Raw genomic sequence first — 20,659 nt, forward strand, 5'->3', positions numbered from 1 at the left:
ATAACATTGAAAGGAAGTGAAGTGGAAAAAGCTGAGTGTGCTACCTGCTCTTGGGCACAATGTTCACACCCCAAAAGAGACAACGATTATGACTACAGATCCAGAAAAAGGAAATCTGAATCTCATGTACATCATTCTCGCAGCAGAGTGTCGTAAGAGGAAGTGTCATGGTGTGGAAAAAGCATCCATGATCATGGCTCATGGATTAACATACAAAAAGCAGACTTGGGCCAGAGCTCCCTGCTCAAGGCAATCTGCTTGCCAACTATTACCCTGCACATGCCCGATCTTGTGTGATCTCGGAAGCTAAGCAGGGTCAGGCCTGGTTAATTCTTGGATGGGAGACCGCCTGGGAATACCGGGTGCTGTAGGCTTATACCATAGTCTTTCGAGACTGAAGGTTGCCAACCAGGCTATGGAACACAGCCCTTTTTTAGACATAGTCCAAGAGGTCATAATGAAAACAGGTATTATGACTATGAAAGATCCAAATCGAGAAGTCGATCCAGCAGCAGATCTTGGAGTCCTGATAGGAAGAGATCTGAAAAATCCAGCAGGAAAGGAAAGCACGAAACTCATCATCTGGAGAACGTATGTAGAGGAAATGAAGACACCTCTTCTACAGAGGAAGAAAGGGCTCCTCAGAAGGCATTGCCACCTTGCAGGGACTATTCCGAAAAGACCGCCAGCTTTTCAGGCAGGCACCCAAGAGAAGAGGTCCAGCACAACAAGAGAGAGAAAAGATCAAGCCCAAGTGTGCGGATTATCTATGAAGGAGAAGCCACGGACACAACAGGCCACCACATGAAGAAAAGGAGAAGGGAGGGGACACTCCAGAAAGATCTTGCCACCTACTCTCCATGTCCTTCCCCAGTTATAATAACAATTGACAGTGCCAGCGATTTAGATATTAAAACCCAGGACAATGTGGAGTGCAGTAGCACCTTCCGGAAGTTCTGTAAGAGCGATCTTGAGCACTCTTCATCTTGTTCCCCAGTTGTCATTAGAATTGAAAGTGACACCGATTGAAAGTCAGGGCAATACTGGGGGCAATAGAGTTTGACAGTAGAGTTCCTTGGAGTTCTACCGTTCGGCAAAATGAGAGGGGAAGGGAACCTGCATCCCGGCGAACCTCCTAGAATCACGGTGGCCCCAGTAATGCTCTGTCGCATTTTGTCACATGCACGAGGCTGCTGCAACCCTACTCTTAGGCGATTGGCTAGCCGGTTGCTGCGGGGGCAGGACAACGCGACAAGGTCCAGAGCCCGTGCTCAGAGCTCAGTCGCATTGACAAAGAGGCGGCTGCATCGTGGAGTTTCTGAGGCTTAGGCCCGGAGTTCGGTGGCATGGATATATTTAGTCCCACATGGGAATGTGGATGGCTTGGCAGGGTTATGACTCGCCCTCTGTACCTCCATTCAATTTGTGGGGTTCTGAAAAAAAAAAACCAGCAACTTTTGCAAGAGGAGCAGCAGCAATCACAGCTTCTTGCCACTCGCTCCCCTTGCTCTGATGGCATAGGGGCCAACGGGTTGGGGGGCAAGCAGGAGGAGGGTGGGGTGGCGGGGTGGCAGAGCAAGGGGCCAAAGACTCAATCACCACTCTTGCCTCTTGGGGGACGAGCAGGAGGAGGCCTGGGGGTGAGGGGAGGCAGTGGATTTTTTGATTTTTTTTTTAATTAAAACAAGAAAATGTGAGTGTGGTGTCACACCCAAAGTGACATCACTTCCGGGTGCGATGTGGAGAGTTCCTTTTTAACTTTGCCCTCGGCTCCAGCTAGCTACGCCTCTGAGCCTTAAAAAATACAGGGAAGCTCAAAGAAGTGGGGTAGCTAGAGGGGGTGCAGGGGTAGCAGCAATTGCACTGGGCTGCAGGGTGCCTGGGGGGCCGCTCACTTGCACAATTGAACCCACCCACCCAGGCAATAGTCTGGCCGCCCACTTGCACAATTGAACCCGCCGCGCCCCCCCCCTCCCGGCCCCGCAATTGCTGCTTGCACCTCTTGCAAAAAGTGCAGGGGGAAATGACAGTCTTTGCAAGAGGGGCAGTGGCAATTGCAGTCTCTGGCCATTTGCTCCCCTTGCTCTGGGGCTTGGGGGATGACCAGGGGACTTGGGGGGCAAGAAGGAAAGGGGGTGGGGGAGGCAGGGGTGCAAGCGGCCAGAGACTCCACTCGCCGCTTGTGCCTCCTGGGGGGTGAGCAAGAAGGAGTGGGGGAGGCGGTGGATTTTTTTATTTCACAGTTTAAAAAAAATGTGGGTGCAGCGTCACACCTGGAAGTGATGTCAATTCTGGGTGTGACTGGGGGAGTCATTTTTAACTTTGCTGCAGGCTCCAGGGTGGCTAGCTGCAGCATTGGCACCTGCGGGCCCCACTAGGTATGGCACTGCTGCAGATTGTCCCTAGGTGGTGTGGGAAAGGAGCTGGCCACCTGGCCTGCCCGCATTCTTTTTCAGTCTTTACCCTTACCACCTCCGCCATGCCCTCCATCGAACACAAGTTCTTGGCTAAGGAAGGCCATGAAGGATGTGGGGCAGGACTACGGAATCTGTGAGTAAAGCCACCCTCAATATAAACGGCATCCTCTTCATCCTCCCTATCTGGGTAGGTTCTAAGCCAATCCAAAAGAGGGGGCAACTTAACTGGAGTTGGCTCCCTTTTCAGCCCCAGGGTGCCATGGCCCCACTAGCTCTTTTGTCGGGGTTACCCGGTGATTTATTGCCTTGCTTGTACCAGCCCATCTTGGGACACACGAAGAGATAGCGTGGTGGGCTCCGCACATGTCACAAGTGTGGGCAAAGGGGCAGGATTGATGGGAGCATTTTCCTGTTGAGTTAAATTCATAGCAGGTTTGTGGGGGTTGAACCCACTCCAAACCAGCTGACTACCCATCCTGCCCAGTACTGGGGTCCCTGGCAATAATGTGTCTGCTGTCAGTACAACTTATAGTCACCTGAGAGGGAATCATGAGTTGAACCCACAGTTGCCACTGTGGCACCCGCTTGTCCAGTTTTAGAGGCCTCAGAAGGCCTCCAGATGAGATTGGTGGGGGAGGCATTCTCCTGACAAGGCATGTCCCTGGCCTGCAGAACGGATTGGCCGATGTCCTCTCTTGTTTCCAGCGTTCCAGTGTTCAGAGAGCTGACGCTCTGGGCTCATGTGGAACCGGACCCTATGCCTCAATGGTTTTGGCCCCTTGGCAGGAAAGGGTAAGGGAAGCAATTTGCCTCACCCTGGCACTCTCCACCCATCACATGTGGAAAGTACAGGAATTTTTGAGATTCAGGCAGGTGAATGCCATTCCCGATTTGTGAGCTAGCCCTCCGGATCATATAATGAGATTCGTGTCACATCTTTAAGATACTGGTTTTGCTATCCATTCCTTCAGGGTCTATTCAGCAGCACTGGCATTTTATTCCAAGGCTGAGGGCATCATGGATCTCTCTGGGGATTTTTGGATTTGGAAGATGCTAGAGGGTTTCCGCAGAACCATCCCACAGGTGCCTGACGGGTGCAAACCCATTACACCAGATCTTTTATTGCAACTTTGCCAGAGGTTTTTTTTGTCCTGTGTTTTTTGACCCTCTTTCAGATTGCTTGCTTCTTTGTTCATGTTCTTTGTTCATGTTCTTTGGTGCTTTTCACTCCAACAGAGTTTTGCGTGGTTCCAAGAATGACTTATCGGGAAGAGCCTTCCAGTTTGGTGACCTATTCATCACTGGCAAAGAAGCCATTATTACACTCAGGTTCTCTAAGACAGGCACGCTGGAGGATACAAAGTACACCTTCTTTGGGTACCTTGGGCTTCGACCAGTACATGAGGTCTACACGAGTTTGAGAGGCAGTTTTATAGGCCCTTTATTCCTACACGGGAACGGTTCCCCATGGACACTGTTCAAATTCCGTTTCCTATTTCATAGGGGGTTGTTGGTGTTCAGCCTATCGCCTAGTCTCTACGGTTTGCACTTACTACAAATTGGTGCTGCATCCACTGCAGCCAGTTTGGGGCTCCCCGAAGAGACAATTCAATGAATTGGAAGATGGCGGTCAAAGGTGTTTCAGGGCTACATATGTAAGTAGCTGACCTTCATTGGTGTGGCTGCCTTGCAGCAGTGACCCCTTGGCTGTGACTGTTTGCTAACAGAGCTTGTTGGGCCTTCATTGGTCAAGGCTGCATGGCAGCTATGCAGTAATGCTTCTTCACCATGTGCGGATGCATAGGTGGGGAGTGTAGGTTCTTATGGGTTCCTGTCAGGCCCACATTTCAATTCGGCCCAGGGGTTAGCATGTTTTGGGGCTCAGGTCACTAATCCTTGCCATGCTGTTTTACATTCTGGTCAGTATTCAAGGGAGTGTCACTCCTCAGATGTTATTGCCGCTTTACTGACTTTTTTTTTGTCTGTTTATTGGCAGTTTCCTGCCTTCTGTCCCTGGAGAGAGTCCTCATCCATGAATACTCTATCCGTGAATACCTGGAATACTTCCAGGCCCTTTTCTGGGCCTGGAAGAGGGCAAGCACAAGTCGCCTTGGCACCCAGCTCTGCTTGGGTGGAGTGGCTCAAGTCTCCTGGGCTGCCAAGCTTTGGGGGCAACTGCTGCCCACATTGTGGGAATACCTGGACATGCATCTACCTCCTCATGTCCCTCTGATCCATCTTGGGGAGAACAACCGGTGCCAGAGGAGCACCATCTCCCTGAGGCTGCGGGTCCACAGGGATTTAAATACCATCAGGCATTGAATCCCAGGAGTCATTTTCCTGTGGTCCAGCTTGCTTCTCCGTAGGGTCTGGAGGGGCGCTTGCAACCCAAGGAGAGTTGATCTGGGCAGGTGCAAGTTGAACTCCTACTTGGAGAACTCCTACTTGGGGAGGGTGTTTTCTCAACTTGGGGGGCACATTATTCATCCAGGTATTGGACGGTCCTCCATAGATGTGATGGGGTCCAATTGTCCAACAGGGGGACGGATATGTTTTCATAGCAGGGAATTTGGAGCTTGTTGCTCGAGTTTGGGGCGGTGGTGGGGGTTAAGCACTAGGCTAACACCCCCCCCCACATGGCGGGTTTAGTGCGGGATCCAAGTTTGGTGTCCACAGCAAAGTCAGGAGCTGGGCCAGTACTACTCACATGATGCTTATTTGGATCAGTGAGGCTGGCTGGCTAACCCCTTGACTGGACTATACTACAACTGCACCTGGTGTGTGCTGTTCAGCTGCCTTGACCCTTTGGGATTGGCTATGATGGGAGCACTTGGTCAATGACCAAGTGCAGCCTGGAGTCAAGCTGCCTTGACTCTTTGGGGTGAGCTATGAAGCGCAGCCTGGAGTCAAGTGGTTTTATACCCAGGGGGAATTTAAACAGGTTATTCCCTGTCCCCACCTTGGGACCCACACTTCAGGGGGGTAGAGTTATCCCTGCTGCATAAAATAATTATTAGTTATGGTGGTGGCACAACTACCTTTAGTTGCCGCCCCCTTTAGTCCTCATTGCTCGTGCGCTGGACAAAAGGCACAAAATTTGGAGCACTGGATTGGCTGACGCCAGTTTGGGGCTTGGCTGCTGAGAATGGCTGGGTGTGTTCTGCCCAACCATCTTCAGTTTTGAATCTTCCCCTCCCGGCCTCCCAATGGCTCAGTCTGGGCTTAGCTGGTCGTCCCTCTGGGGGCTGGGTAGGAATTTTTTTGCTGCCACCCTGATTGGCTTTTGGCTGGCAGTTTTTTCACCTACCTCAGACCAACATGAGATGGTGTTGCTTCCCCAGTTCCCATACCTGGCTTTTTCCTCTTTCAGACACTTTAGGCAGGTAGCGTGCAGTTGGGTAGGCAGGAGACATGTTTTTCGTTGTACATCTTGAGGTTGACAAGATCACAGGGTAAGCCAGAATCACTCAGATGATGCCTGCCCGGTCGGTGAGATTGGCTGGCTAACCCCTTGGCTGGATTAAGCTAGGGCCACCCCAGGTTTTGCCTGGGGGGGGGGGGTCTGTGCTGTCCAGCTGCCTCAACCCCCCTTGTGGGGGTTTGCTATGATAAGCTTGCTCAATCCCTGACGGAGTTTAGCTTTAGTTGGGATATAACTCCCATGTTTATGGGGGAGGTAGACAGATAGTTCTGTTTCCCCCAGGTTAGATACCTGCATGCTGGGGGGGTTGGAGTTTTTAGTTGACCCCTGCTGCAGTTTGCATTTAATCATTAATAAAAGTGTCCCTTTATCCAAAGCCTCTGTCTAGTGTGCTTCTTTCAGGGGTGCACAGGTAGAGTGACCCAGTCATCCCATTGCAGTCATCTTGTGTCTTTATTTGGGCAGTTCACAGGTAATCCAGGCACAATCGTTATTAGAGAATGGACAAGAGAAAATCAGGTGGGGAAAGAACAAGGGTGAAGGAGAGGAGGTAAGATAGAGCTGCTTCCTCACCCACCTCTCTCAAGCACTACTGAGCCCAATCCTATCCAACTTTCCAGCAGCAATGCAGTCCCGATAAGGGAACAAGTGTTCCCTTACCTTGCCAAGGCCTCCATGGATGCCCCCTCCCCAGTGCAGTGCACACTCTGTTGGCACAGCTGCATCAGTGCTGAAAAGCTGGTTAGGATTGGGTCCACCGTCTTGAAGGTGGCCCCAGGTTGTCACTTGGGGTTTGCCATTGATCTCAGCGCTTAGCAAACTCTTGAATGAAATAAAAGAAACATTCAGATGCAAATATTAACGTCACTGCCAACTGGTTATGGAACTGTTGGTTGCAAGCTCCCTAGAATGAGTGCTGTGGGAAGGCACCATCTACGAGGTAGCATGCATAGAGGGGATAAGACAAGCTGGAGGCCAGAGATGAACCCATGCAGGTGTGGGAATGAGCCAGAGGTAAGGCAATTCAGGGGTGGGGGGCTGCGCAGAGGGGCCAAGAAGTCAGGCTGAGCCCCAGGGCTTAGAGCAGGGGTGTCCAAAGTTTTTGGCAGGAGGGCCACATCAGCTCTCTGACACTATGTCAGGGGCTGGGGAAAAAAAAGAATTAATTTACATTTAAAATTTGAATAAATTTACATATGTTTACATAAGTGAATATATTAAAGATGAACTTGTATGAATGAATGAAGGCCTTGCAATAGCTCAAGGCCTATATAAGGCCTTGCACAAAGCAAGGCTGGCCTTTTCTTTGCTGCCGCTACTGCATCACAGACATGAAAAAGCAAGCAGTGGAGGGAGCCCTCATCCCACAGCTCACGCAAGAGGCCAAACAGTCGCCCTCACTCTGAGAGCATTTGCTTCGGGGCAGTGCGGGCTCCAACAAATCTCCAGAGGGCCAGAGGCTCATTGGAGACTGGGGGTTCCCTGAGGGCCGCATTGAGAGGCCTTGAGGGCCACAAGTGGCCCTAGGGCCGGGGTTTGGGCACCCCTGGCTTAGAGCATCCTGGTCTTGGTGCCACCACTGGCAAAGAAACTCTGCAGAGCTTTGATCCTAACATGAATACATTGCAAACCAACTGCTTAGTGTTAAACTTCCTTCCTGAAATTGCTCATTTTTGTAAGGTCTCAAGTGCAGTCACTGTTGGGGGAAAAAAACAAGCATGCAGACAAAAGGCTGAATTTCGGAAGATATACACAGAGCATATCTCGAGTGGGCTTTAAGTAAATGGAAAGAAATTGTGACAAAGCTTAATTGGAACCAAGGCTCGTCCCCAAAATTTTGTGCTTGGGGCCAGATCTCTGATTTGAAACATGGGATATCAGTCAGAGATCCAGTTCCCTTTAGGCATGTCCAGAATTCATTTCTCTCTCTACTGAATGTTATAGAGACTGAGAGCAGATGTAATATGAATGTGGGAGGCTGGCCAGGAAGCCGCAAACCCCTCTTCTCTCTATGAACTCATTAAGTAGTCTCAGAGCCCAATCCAATTGGGCTTTAGCATCAGTGCTAAGCCCCAGCACCAGTGCTAGTAAAGCACATTTACAGCACAGCGGGAACAGGAAGTGCTGGCAATGGGCCAGCGCTAGTTGGCGCTGGGGCCAGCGCTGAAGGACGCTGGCCTGCAGTAAGTGGCGGCGCAGTGCAGCTGTTTCAGACAAGGGGGAAGGTGTCCTGGAGCAGAGGGAAGGGCAGAACGAGAGGAGGGCTTGGGGCAGGAGGGGTGTGGATGGACAGAGGCCTCCTCTACTGGATCCTATCTTCTGTGTTGGGCTGCGAAGCCCGACATGGAGCTTCTCAAGAGTACACTGGTAAAATAGCCAGCACAGACTTGAGAAGCCCCATTGTGGGGCCTGGGGCTTCCCCCAAGGAGACCTCTGGTGGCTTTTGCCCACCCTCAGGATAGAGCGGTAGCCATTTTATTTATTTATTTATTCATTTATTCATTTATTTATTTATTTATTTATTTATACAGGTATTTATATACCTCCTTTCTTTGGTGGTCAGATTTCTCCTCAGACTTTAATCCAAGGCGGTTTACGTAGGCAGGCTGTTCTAAACCCCCGAAGGGGTTTTTACAATTGAATAGTTCTAGCTTTCCATAGAACTCCTCATTCCAGCTGGATTCCTTCCCGGTCTGGCCTCTCTCTGGCCCTTCGCCTCCCACGTTCCACTTGACGGCAACTCCTCTCTGCCACCGAGGGTCAGCTCATCAGTATATCAGAGTGTCGTCAGTTCTTGGGCACTTCCGGTTGTTTCGAACTGGCAGCCTCAGATCTTCAGGCATACAAGGCGGCAGCTCTACCAACTGCTGTTCCTCCGATTGCCGGGAAGCATACGATTGGGCTTCCCGGTTGCAATCCTATACACACTTACCTGGGAGTAAGTCCCATTGAAATCAGTGGGAAATCTGAGTAGACATGTATAGACTTGTGCTGTTTGCTTGTAGAACTTCTACTGTAGGACTAGGAGAAGGGAATTCTTGTTCCTTCTTGTACTCACCTGGACGTGGCAGTGGAGGCAGGAGGGATATCAGTGAACAACATGAAAGTGCATGGTTGTTGCTTGGCTAGCTAATGCTGGTGCAAGTGTGTGCTGCTGGCATCGGTGAAAGGGGATAGTCCATCAGCAAATGGGCACTTGCTTCCTGCCTCCACCACTTCCTGATACTTGCTGGTAAGAGCAAGAATTCCCTCCCCCCTTAAGTGTCCCACAGCAGTAACCAGCTGTTTCTTCCAGGTAACAAACTGCTTCTCCAAGCTGCCACTGTCTCAGGCAACATACTCTCTCTCTCTCTCTCTCTCTCTCTCTCTCTCTCTCTCTCTCTCTCTCTCTCTCTCTCTGCCTCAGTCTTCCCAACTGCAACATGGGGACAAAAATACCAATCTACCTTATAAGGCTGTTGTAAGGCTCACATAAAATAAGTATATAAATCACTCTAAAATGACAGAATGCATTTTCTTCCTTACCAAGTCAGATATCTGGGATTAGAAGTATTTTCCTTGACAGTGTATTTGATTTCTAGGTAGGTTTAAGTCTCTACTCACTTTTTAAAAGAGGACACTTACCATTTAGTTATATGCACATGAAATAGCCCCACCCCAAAAATAATAGGAAACTGCCTTCTGAAGATCATTTACCTATTTACTTCAGCACTATCAACACAGACTTGACATTCAGGCAAGAATTTTTCTCTGCCTTATGTGGAGATGTGGATGATTGAAACTGAAACCTTCTACATGAAAGGCAGATGCCCTACCATTAAACTACTGCCCTTCTCCTGACTTCAGTTTGTGCATGAGCTGGGAAATGTGGTCCATGGGCTAGGATTCACCCCAGAATTGAACCAAGAGCAGAGTAGATTTTGGTTGTTATTTTCAAATCATTTTGGATCACCTACGCAAAGCAGTGAATTAAACTGAGAAATATAAAACGTAACTTCCCTGCGTAGCTGGTCATATGTTAAACTGTACATCAGTGTAGCCTGTCATTTCTAGTTTGCACCTGGGCACAATTGTTCACACGTTTCACTCCAAGGCATGTACAAACAGCATCCGATGTTGGTTGAACTACAAAACTGAACCCGGGTACACTCATCCACATGTTAAGGCATACCTGAGTAAAGAGAGTTGTTATATAGATACAGACTTTTGTATCACATATAAAAAGCCCTATAAATGCTTTCTTTGCCCCAAAAGTCTTGGTTCCTGGAGAGACCAAAAAAAATGGTATTTTGCATCTGTTTCAGTGACTCTGCTTATCTTCAAGACAAATCTGATTTTCCTGACTTTAGAGTGAGGCTTGACAAGGCATTTCGTCACATTTTCTTACCTGCTTCTTGTAGTCATCTGGGGAGCTTCCTTTGGAGCTGGTGCAAAGGTCCCATGGTGTGTTTCTATCTATCTAGCATAGGACCGATTTAAAACAAAGCCGATCTCGCCTCGACTCTTGCTGAGCCCAAGAGACAAGCAGCCTGTTGGAGGCAAGGCAACAACGAGGTGGTGTTTTTCCTGCCCATGTGCGCCCACCACAGCACTGAACACAACAGAGAATGCAGCCCCCTTATAAAGAGCGGTGATGTCACTCTGGGAGCTTCAAAATGCATAAGAAGCAGCCCAAAGGGTGTGTGGCGATTCGGTTTTTTCCACTCTTTCTTTCATTCACAGAACATGATTTCTGCAATAAGCAAGAAATCACAGCTGCTCGCATCACTTAAAGAGGCACAGGGGCATGCAGATAATGCTCCATTATCGTCAATCTTTTCAATCATTTGGGAAGCTGTGGGAGGTGTACACATTAGGAGGCCGTTTCTCCTGCAAGGTTTTTAAGGAGTATTAACATTGTCCTTCTATGTGGTCAGTATGCAATATGGGTTGAATGCGGTCCATCCCACCCCAAGTGTTTGAATTACAGGGGGCCAGAGGAAGCTCAGGCTCCCTGACCTTTTGCTGTGAACAGCTGTACTTAGTGGCTAAGCTAGGAGGTGGGACAAGAACCCCTGGGGCCTGAAGGAGCGCATCAAATGCCACCTTCTTATCAGGTGATGTACCGGTCTTCACTGCTGCTGCTCCTCATCCTCTTGGGCCATGGATTTGAAAAGGAAATGGGGTGTAGGAGGAAGTATGGAAGAGAGGAGTCTCCTCTGCACTTCCATTCTTCCTTTTCAAATCCATGGTGCAGGAGAAAGATCTACAGAGGTGGTGGTTGGCCATCTGAAATGACTACTTCAGCCAGCTTCATGGATGGCCAGCCTTGGACATAATTTTGCTAACACTGGGGGAAGCCAGAGTGAGATGTATGGATTTCATTAAGCTTCTCCCTACCTTTTCTCCCTGATTTGAGCACCACCAGGTCCACCTGGAGCACCAGGCACATTTTTACCAGTCACATTAAAGTCCTGGACAATGATGGGGAATCACCTTCCTTCATGACATGACAATGGGTTGAGAGCTTTCATTCACAGCCCCAGGAAAGCAAAAGGTCAATGCCTAGAGACAGAAAGATATTCTTTCCAGTATAAACCATCAGAGTAACCAAAGCCATTTTCAGGGGGAAGCCATACTAAAATGAATCCAGATGGTCAGGGTCACCCACAAATGTCTAAAAATTGCATACCACTATCTGCCTGAGAACCTTATCCAGGAGGGGAAGATTTATGAACAGCCAATACCTTCAGAACTTAAGAAATAGGAAGTGCCCTGCTAGGTTAGGCCAAGCGCCCATCTAGTCAAGCTTCTTGTATATCATAAATGCCTCTGGGAGCACACAAGACAACAAGATACCTGTATCCTGTTGCCATTCCCTTGCTTCTGGCATTAGGCCACCTTTAAAACCTAGAGGTTGCAAATGGTCATCATGCAGCTTTTCCTCCATCAATCTGCCCAATCTCCTTTTAAGGACAGCTAAGCCAGGTGCCATCACCACATCCTGTGGCAAGGAGTTCCACAGATTAATTACATGCTGGGTAAAGAACTAGTATTCTTAATTCTGGGTAAGGAAATACTAGCTTCAGAAAACTTCCAAGGCCTCCCGGAAATGTCTTTAGGCATGGCCTCAGGATTGCTTCTTTGGGGGTGTCTGGGACCACAACCCCATCTTGCATGGTCTGGATTTAACCAGTCAACCTTCTCCTGCACAAGGTTATGAGTCAAGAGGGGCAAGCTTTGAGTAAACAAGCGGTGGGATGCAGTTCCTCAAGCATCACAGTCCTCAGGCCTCACCAGTTGAAATTCAGCTGGACCGCACAAGGCTCCTGCTATATCCCCTAACTGCTGAGATAGCAACATCCAGTTTGATAAGGTTCCAAGTGATTTTATCTTTGAAAGTGCAAATAAGCCCTAATAGGATCACCTCACAGATCAAAATGGAGATGTCCCAGAACCATTCTGAAGAGTTCTGCTCTGTGACACCATCAGCGTCAAGGTCTGGTCAATGTCACAGGCGTTGCAGAAATAATGTTCTGTTAAGAGATGCCGCTGTTCTAATCCAATCCACTGCTGCTGTTACATGTTCTGTGATTTACTCGATCCCTGACCTGTTATACCAGGGATGTCAAACTTGTTTCATACAGAGGGCCAAAGCTGGCAATCATGGCGCCTGCTGAGGGCATGGTAGTGACATCATTAAGCAGAGAGTGACATCATTAAACAGAAGCAATGCCATTAGGCAGAAAATGACATCATTAAGCAGAGAGTGACGTCATTAAGTGGAAAGTGACGTCACTAAGTGGAAAGTGACATTATTAAGCAGAGAGTGACATCATTTGCTCAATCCTGTTATTATACAAAGGGCCAAAGCTAGCATTCATGGCACCCACTGAGGGCCAGGCGTGACATCATTGAACAGAGAGTGACATCATTATGCAGAGTGATGCTTATATCATTAAAGCTGGCATTCATGGCGCCTGCTGAGGGCCGGAAGTGACATCATTGAGCAGAGAGTGACATCATTAAGCAGAGTGATGCTTAGATCATTAAAGCTGGCATTCATGGCACCTGCTGAGGGCTGGAAGTGACATCATTGAGCAGAGAGGGATGTCATTAAGCAGAAAGTGACATCATTAAGCAGACAATGACCACCAAAAAGCACTTTGTTCTCACACAGAAACTCATTGGGTGCGAATGACAGAAGAGAAACTGAGTCAATATACAAAAGAGCCCAATTATCACACAGAGAGGGCCCAATTATAATGGGAGGGCCAGATGAATGGCTTCTGGGGGGTCCACCTTCGGTCCATGGGCCTTATGTTGGACACCCCTGCGTTGTACGGTGGTAAGAGCAAGTTGCACCACTTGACAATGAACCAAGAATGCAGGATGCGGCCTAGTCAAAGATGGCACCTGAGAGCCTGGAGGGCGGGGGACGGAATGCAGACCACATGCCCATAAAAGGCAAGGGGAAGCCTCATGGGGGTGAGGGGCTGCTTGAAGCCATCAAAGGGACAGGCAGGCACTTGGAGCAGGGCTTCTCTGCTGGGCTTTGCACCAGGAGCGTTGGCTTGTGCCAGGGGCTGCAGGGCCCCATTGGAAGCATTTTCCTTTTACAGGGCCCCAGCTTCACAGCCAAGGTCTGCAGAATCTCGGCCCGTGGATGCATGCTGGCCCACGGAGGCTGAACTCAGCCTCCGCACCAGCATGGGGAGGGAGTCTTGCATCGTCTGAGCTCGGCCAATGCAAGGCTCTGGGGTGGGTGGAGAGGAGGCAGGAGGAAGACGTTGCAGGGCAGGGGGAGGGCAGGTGGAGGGTGGTCCCGGTGGCGGGCAAGTGGGGAACAGGAGAACTGGGGGCATTCCAGGTGGGTTTATGGAGATAAGATCCAGTATGTGTGAATGCAGCTGGATCCACCCTCCCCCTAGCCGGACACACATCCATTTCTCCCCCTCCCTGCCCTGATCCTCCCCCTCCCCACCCGTGACTCAGCCCCACTGCCAACTCACTGGCACCAGCAGTAGCTACCACTTCAGGAAGCAAGGATGGGGTGCCAGCTATTTGCACCGGTGGCCCCACTCTGCATGTCACAGCTGTGGGCTGCCATGGGCAGGAGGTCTGGTCTAGAGGGTAGAGCCTCCATTTGCCTGAAGATAACATCCACAAGGTCGCCAGTTCGAGGCCACCGGCACCGTGCGACCTTGAAGCAGCTGATAAGCTGAGCTGAGCTATTCCATCTGCTCTGAGCGTGGGTGGATGGAGGCCAGAATGTGAAACCAGATCAAGAAAGTAACACCTGAATGTTGTGGTTCTTGGAAGATAGAACCTTCTTTCAATTGTAAAAATCCCTATGGGGATTTAATAAGCCTGCCTATGTAAACCGCCTTGAATAAAGTCTTGAATAAAGACCAAGAAAGGCCGTATATAAATACCTGTATTATTATTATTATTATTATTATTATTATTATTATTATTATTATTATTATTATTATTATTATTATTATTATGCCAGCGACCCCGGCCTTCCAGGGACAGAATGCATGTTCAGGCCACAGAATGCCCAGATAGGACTGGGCCATAAGATAAACGCTCTCTGACAAACCAGGGAACTCAATGTGGTCTATTCAGCAGGAAAGGAATTTCACATTCCCCAAGAGAGATTCATCAGAGCCAGAAATGGAGCATTGTCTGAAAGTGGTACAATGTTCAAACTATATAGGAGGCAAGAAGGGATCAGTAGCCAGAACAAGGTGGCATGGAGGTGACACTCTCCGTCCCCCGCAACCAGTGGTGCTGGGTCCAATCCTATCCAACTGTCCAGCACTGATGCAGCACCGAGGTAAGGAACAAAGATTCCTTGAGGAGGCCTCTGTGACTGCCCCCTTCAACACAGAATGCAGCCCACGCCCCATTAGCATGGCTGCACCAGCACTGGAAAGTTGGGTTGGATTGGGCCCTTTGTGAGTGACAGTCTGCTACCTGCAGCACCGCTGATGACAAACTGGGTCCTCATTCTTCTGACTTTTGCTCCCTGACAAAGGGTTGAAGACTTCTCTAACCACTTTCCCAGCACTGTCAATCATCCCTTTACCCCCCCTTTAGTACGAGCTGGCATAAGGGTCCTTGAATCCCAATGACAGCGAGCATCACAATCAGTGAACATTTGTATTACAAGCCCATGCCAGTGTTGCTCCATTCAAAAATGTACAGGCTTTGTGTGGCTCTCTAAATAGACTCCATCCACCCACCCACCCACCTCCTCTGCTGGACCAAACCTGTCATGTTGTGATTCACCAGCATGTCCATTCAGAAAAGCTTTCATTACGGCGCCCTTAATGTTTCCAATTATCTTTGTGCTGGGCTTCATGCAGTCAGCTCCTCGTACAGCTCTAAATGTGGCTTCTTGTGAACAGCCTCATTACAAAATAAATGCCTGGTCTGAGGTGTCCTTTGGGAAGGATGAGATACGGAGAGACAGACGCATGAAACACGACCTGGAAATAGAACCTACGGCTTTTACTGGGTAGACTTTGCTCTCACAATGAAAGCTTCTCTCTCCCAGGCACAGTCTTGGGCTTCTAGTCAAAGGTTATCAAGGACTTGCAGGTTTATTTTTGGTTGGATGTATTTCCCAGAGCTGATCGAGATTTTCCAATGTGCAAAAATAGTTTCTCCCCAAATGTGTATGGGATGACTCAAAAATCTGTCACAGCTAACAGAGCACATTTTTTCAATTTCTTTCCCCTCTTATTCCTCCCAGTTTGTCCCTCCGATTGTCATAAGAACATAAGAGCAACCCCGCTGGATCAGACCATAGGTACATCTAGTCCAGCTTCCTGTATCTCACAGCCGCCCACCAGATGCTTCAGGGAGTGCACGAGAGAACAAGAGACCTGCATCCTGGTGCCCTCCCTTGCATCTGGCATTCAGAGGTAACCCACTTCTAAAATCAGGAGGTTGCACATACACATCAAGGCTTGTAACCCGTGATGGACTTTTCCTCCAGAAATTTGTCCGATCCCCTTTTCAAGGCATCCAGGCCAGATGCCATCACCACATCCTGTGACAAGGAGTTCCACAGACTAACTACACACTGAGTAAGTTTCCCCTTACCTTTGGCTGAACCACTGTGGTGCTTTATCTTGCGCTGGATACAGCGCAAGCCTCCTGGCTTGCCTGTTCCAGCGCAAAATAGGATTGCGCCCCAATGGCCCATGATGCCAACCATTGAAAACAAAAAAGGGGAGAATCTGCTACCAGGGTAGGGTAGAGGATGGGTCTAATTGCAAAAAGGCAGGGCCCAGAAGGTGCCCCATAATGTGCTGAGATTAACCGTGCCATCTGTCCTTCTAAGAAAGAAGGAAATCAATGTGAGGAAGGCAGCCACCCCCTGTGGTGGATTCAACCATCCCCCGTGAAGCAAGTGGGGCTGTCATTCCCAGTCTGCCACGCCGCACTGCGGCAGCTTCAACACCCACACCGGAGCTCAGCAGAACAGAGAGTGTTGGTGCAGTTGCCTCAGCGACAAGGTCACACACACACTCTCCCATGGCCCATCAGAAGAAGGGCCGCCTGCACAAGTGTGGGTATCATTTTTGTTGGGGGGAAAGTGCCCAAAGAAGGGCACTTCTGGGTGTGTTGCAAAGGCTTGGGGCAGCCAACTCCCTTCTTATTTGGCTCAGCCGTAGGGATTGATTGGCCTTCATTGTGAGAGGTGTTACATCCTGAAGCAACATTCCAGGGAGTGAATGGCTAACAAAATCCACTTTGCATCCCATTCTTCCTCCTCTCCTGCTAGTTTGCTGGTAGCACAATTTCATCAAAACTTCTGCTCTGGCTCACCCTGCGGAGAGCACAGCTTCAACTGTATTCTTCCTCAGTCTTGGTATTTCAAAACCTACTATTATAACTAATTTGCAGCAACCGGAGTGATAGAGAGCTGGAGAAAAGTCTCTCTCCCGGGCTCCCTTGTCTGCACAGCCAGGGGGTTAAATAAATGCTGTCATTGTCAGCTGACTTCCCCCTGTTGGCAACCTTCAGTCTCAAAAGACTATGGTATTGTGCTCTGAATGGTGGTTCTGGAACAGCATCTAGTGTGGCTGAAAAGGCCAATTCGGGAGTGACAATCCCTTCCACACTGGGAGCAAGTACAGTCTGTCCCTGGTCTGTCTCCCTGGCTATGGGCCTTCCTTCTTTGCCTCTTTGCCTCTTTGCCTCAGTCTGTTGGCCAAGTGTCTCTTCAAACTGGGAAAGGCCATGCTGCACAGCCTGCCTCCAAGCAGGACGCTCAGAGGCCAGGGTTTCCCACCTGTTGAGGTCCACTCCTAAGAATTCCCCCAAGCTTTAGTGAATACAGCCCTGGGTTTTTCCAGTGGGCCAGGTGTGTGCCCTGTCCTGCCAATCATTTTGGCTGCTACATGGTGCTCACTTGATGAAACAAGAGGTTGGGTAGAGCCAGAGGGGTGGGGAGGGGGAGTTAAGATCCAACATCTGCTAGAGGCAGTTTATTCTCCTTGGATAATGTCAATCAGACTCTGAATAAAGCAGGAATGAGGTCCTTGATGGCCCGAGGTGCGATTTTAATATTAAATAGCTTAATGGAAGCTTATCCCAGGACAGAGGGTGGCATTTCACGGCAGGGCTATGCAAGGCACAGATCCTACCATGTGACATGTTGAGATCCTTCTCCTGCCGAGTGGAACTCTGATGCAAATGGAACTGCCAATCTTCCCTCGTTTTCCAGCTGAGCTTTGGTAGATCCAAGCAGAGCAGTGAGAAGAGACAGAGAATATGTCTGCTGCAAGCTTTGGATGAGGAGACTATCTCCTACTTAAGAACACAAGAAGGGCCCCACTGGATCAGGCCAAAGGCCCATCTAGTCCTGTATGTCATGGTGGCCCACCAGATGCCTCAGGGAGCACACAAGACAACAAGGGATCTGCATCCTGGTGCCCTCCCTTGCATCTGGCATTCAGAGGTAGCCTACTTCTAAAACCGGGAGGTTGCAGATACCCATCACGGCTTGTAATCTGTGATGGGTTTTTCCTCCAAAAATTTGTCCAATCTCCTTTTAAAGGTGTCTAGGCCAGATGCCATCACCACATCCTGTGGCAAGGAGTTCCACAGACCAACTACACGCTGGGTAAACAAATATTTTCTTTGGTCTGTCCTAACTCTCCCAGGACTCAATAAGAAAGAAAGAAAGAAAGAAAGAAAGAAAGAAAGAAAGAAAGAAAGAAAGAAAGAAAGAAAGAAAGAAACCCTAATTTCAAGTTTGACCAGCAGGCGGCGACAGAACCCACCCCCAAGGCAAGAAAGAAGATAAATGCACACCTTCAGCTGTAGATGTCAGCAAAGACCCCTTTACCAACTGAGAAGCCGCTTCTGGGTCTGGGCTTTGCTACATGGGAAAGGGACCAGAACTTTCACTTGTTTGTTTCCCAGGCTTCGCCAGACACTGATAAGGTTCCTGTTGCCCTCTGTTAAGACCTGGTTGGTGTAGGGTTGGAAACAGCAAGGTCCAGGTTCAAATCTCCACTGGGGGCTCACTGGCTATATTAGCCTAATCAGGTCCATGGCTGATCCTTTCATGGGTCCTGGTGAGACCATCAGACCGTGGCAGCTTTGATGGGGTGGCCTGAATGGGTACCATTTCATGACTACCAGTGGCAGGAGAAGGAAACACTTTAATAATGAAGATGGCCAAAGTAGAGTTGTTGTTGCTGTTGTTGTCTTAGTGGTTTGTGTGGCTGTTGGACGGACATGATGTTTCTGGGACTTTAAAACTTACTACTGCATCACTATTGCTAAAAATAAGAGAGCCACCACTTAAAAGATGAGCCCGTGCCATGCCATTAAAACATTACAGATGGAAAAACAGGGGTGCACTTAGAACACTCCCATTCCCATATTGAAGATCAGCGCTAGACCTGAACTCTCAACCCAAAAAGCCTGAGAGACAGCAAAAGATTTTGTGCAATGACTAGAGGTGGGAGAAAATGGTGATAACGAAATAAAAACACATGACACCACTTTCTGTACTCGCTTTTGAAAGAAAGAAAGAAAGAAAGAAAGAAAGAAAGAAAGAAAGAAAGAAAGAAAGAAAGAAAGAAAGAAAGAAAGAACCCGAAATCTGTGAAAAAATAAAACCATTTTATTTGGTTTTTTATTTATTATTTAATGGAGGTGCCTGGGTAATGACAGTGGCTGCATCTGCTGACACTATACTGTCTATATCCCCTACCTCGTACATTTTTTAAGCAATTATAATTTATAATGTCAATTTTGAATACAAATGCATAACACCGCTTTCTGCACTCTTGCCTTTGGAAAACACTGAAATCTGGAAAAATAAACCGTTGTCTCTCACCTGTAGCAATAAATGAGCCCCCCTCCCCACTTCAGCTCAGTTACCTGAGAACCTGCAAGAAATACTCACCGCTCTCTAGTAAGAAGACATCTCACTGCATTGATTCCACTCCTGGATATTTATTGACCTGGTGAAGAATCCTCTGTAACTCAAAAGCTTGTGTTCTCTTTCAACTACAGGGTGGTCCGCTTGAAGACCATCTTGCAAATTTACCACCTCCGTTTCCACACAACCAGCAGGAACACCATGGAAGGTGAAGGAGCTGACCGAGATGGAAGTTCACCCTGTACCATTTTGTCTCTGTCCTTGGCATGATCCCTTTGCTCTCCTTGAGAGAGATGTTGAGCAAGGGGCATCTGCCTTTGATTCTTCCCAGTCCTTTACTCTCACCTCAACAGGTGAACATCGCGGACAAGTGCAAGGCCACACAACAGAACCTCTTGTTTCTCTCAGACCTCCCAGGGGAGGAAAGGGTAGGTGTCACTCCCCACACTCTCACACTGCCCAGGGTTTCACACTTGGTTCTGGAAGCCACCCAGATAAGACCACCCTCAGACTGCCAGATCTCTCAAGGCTACATAAAGAAGGCTGGGCCACAAAGGTGACAGGGAAAGACTAAAGACCTGTCACTTGGCACCTGAGCAATACTTACAAAAGAAGGGGACTGCTGAAAAAATCATTAACCATTTTCCTTTGGAAAAACAGAGCTTTTGTTTTAGAAACTTAAAAGGGGGAAAGAAGATCACAAGGTGTCATCTGATTGACATGTCCCCAACTCCTTGCAAGCTTGATGTCATTGCTCCATGCACAGAAGCAGGCACAAGCAAGGAGAAGCATGGGAGCAGCTGTATTGGAAGAGACTGTATTGCAACAAATCAGCTGGTGGCTTTTCCATTTCATCCTCTTAGGGCAGTCCCTTTACTCTGCCATCTGACCCAGGGAGATCGTTGGTCTTGTCACATCCCTGTTTTGGCCTTTTTGTGGTGACGTTGACAGTTACTAGCATGACTTTTCCCTCTGTGTTTATATCAGTGGTCTTCAGTCCTCTTTGTGCCATGACCCAAATGAATGAATAATGGGATTGGGGACCCAGCATTGGTCTTATCCTCCCCCGGGACCCAATCCACCCCTGCCCCTGTTGTAGCCTTCTCTCTGCCCCTGTTATGCCCTTCCAGCCTTGTTCACTGTAACCAAATATTCTTATGAGAGAGCCGAAAACGTCCCCAATGAAGCCTGGCGCTAGTGAAAGCTATTTTAGCACAATTGCCAAGAACCTGAGCAGGACTGGGAGACCATCTCCTAGTTTACACCAGATGCTTTCCTCTTTGCCTGGTGGTGCTCTAGTAGTCCTGCGATCTTCAACCTTTTTCATTTCTGTAAGTTGCCGTGACCCCACAACCAAGACTTCGTGACCCCACTGGGGTCCCAGTCCCAAGGTTGAAGAATACTGATGCATAGGGTCCCATCAAT

General features: G+C 48.8%; 1 pseudogene; it reads left to right on the plus strand.

The window, feature by feature from the left end:
• Positions 1-88: 88 nt before the first annotated feature.
• On the plus strand, positions 89-20,432 carry LOC136662457 (E3 ubiquitin-protein ligase Topors-like; annotated as a pseudogene).
• The last annotated feature ends 227 nt before the right edge of the window (positions 20,433-20,659 follow it).

This window comes from Tiliqua scincoides, chromosome 11 (assembly GCF_035046505.1).
Source record: "Tiliqua scincoides isolate rTilSci1 chromosome 11, rTilSci1.hap2, whole genome shotgun sequence".
Taxonomy (NCBI): Eukaryota; Metazoa; Chordata; class Lepidosauria; order Squamata; family Scincidae; genus Tiliqua; species Tiliqua scincoides.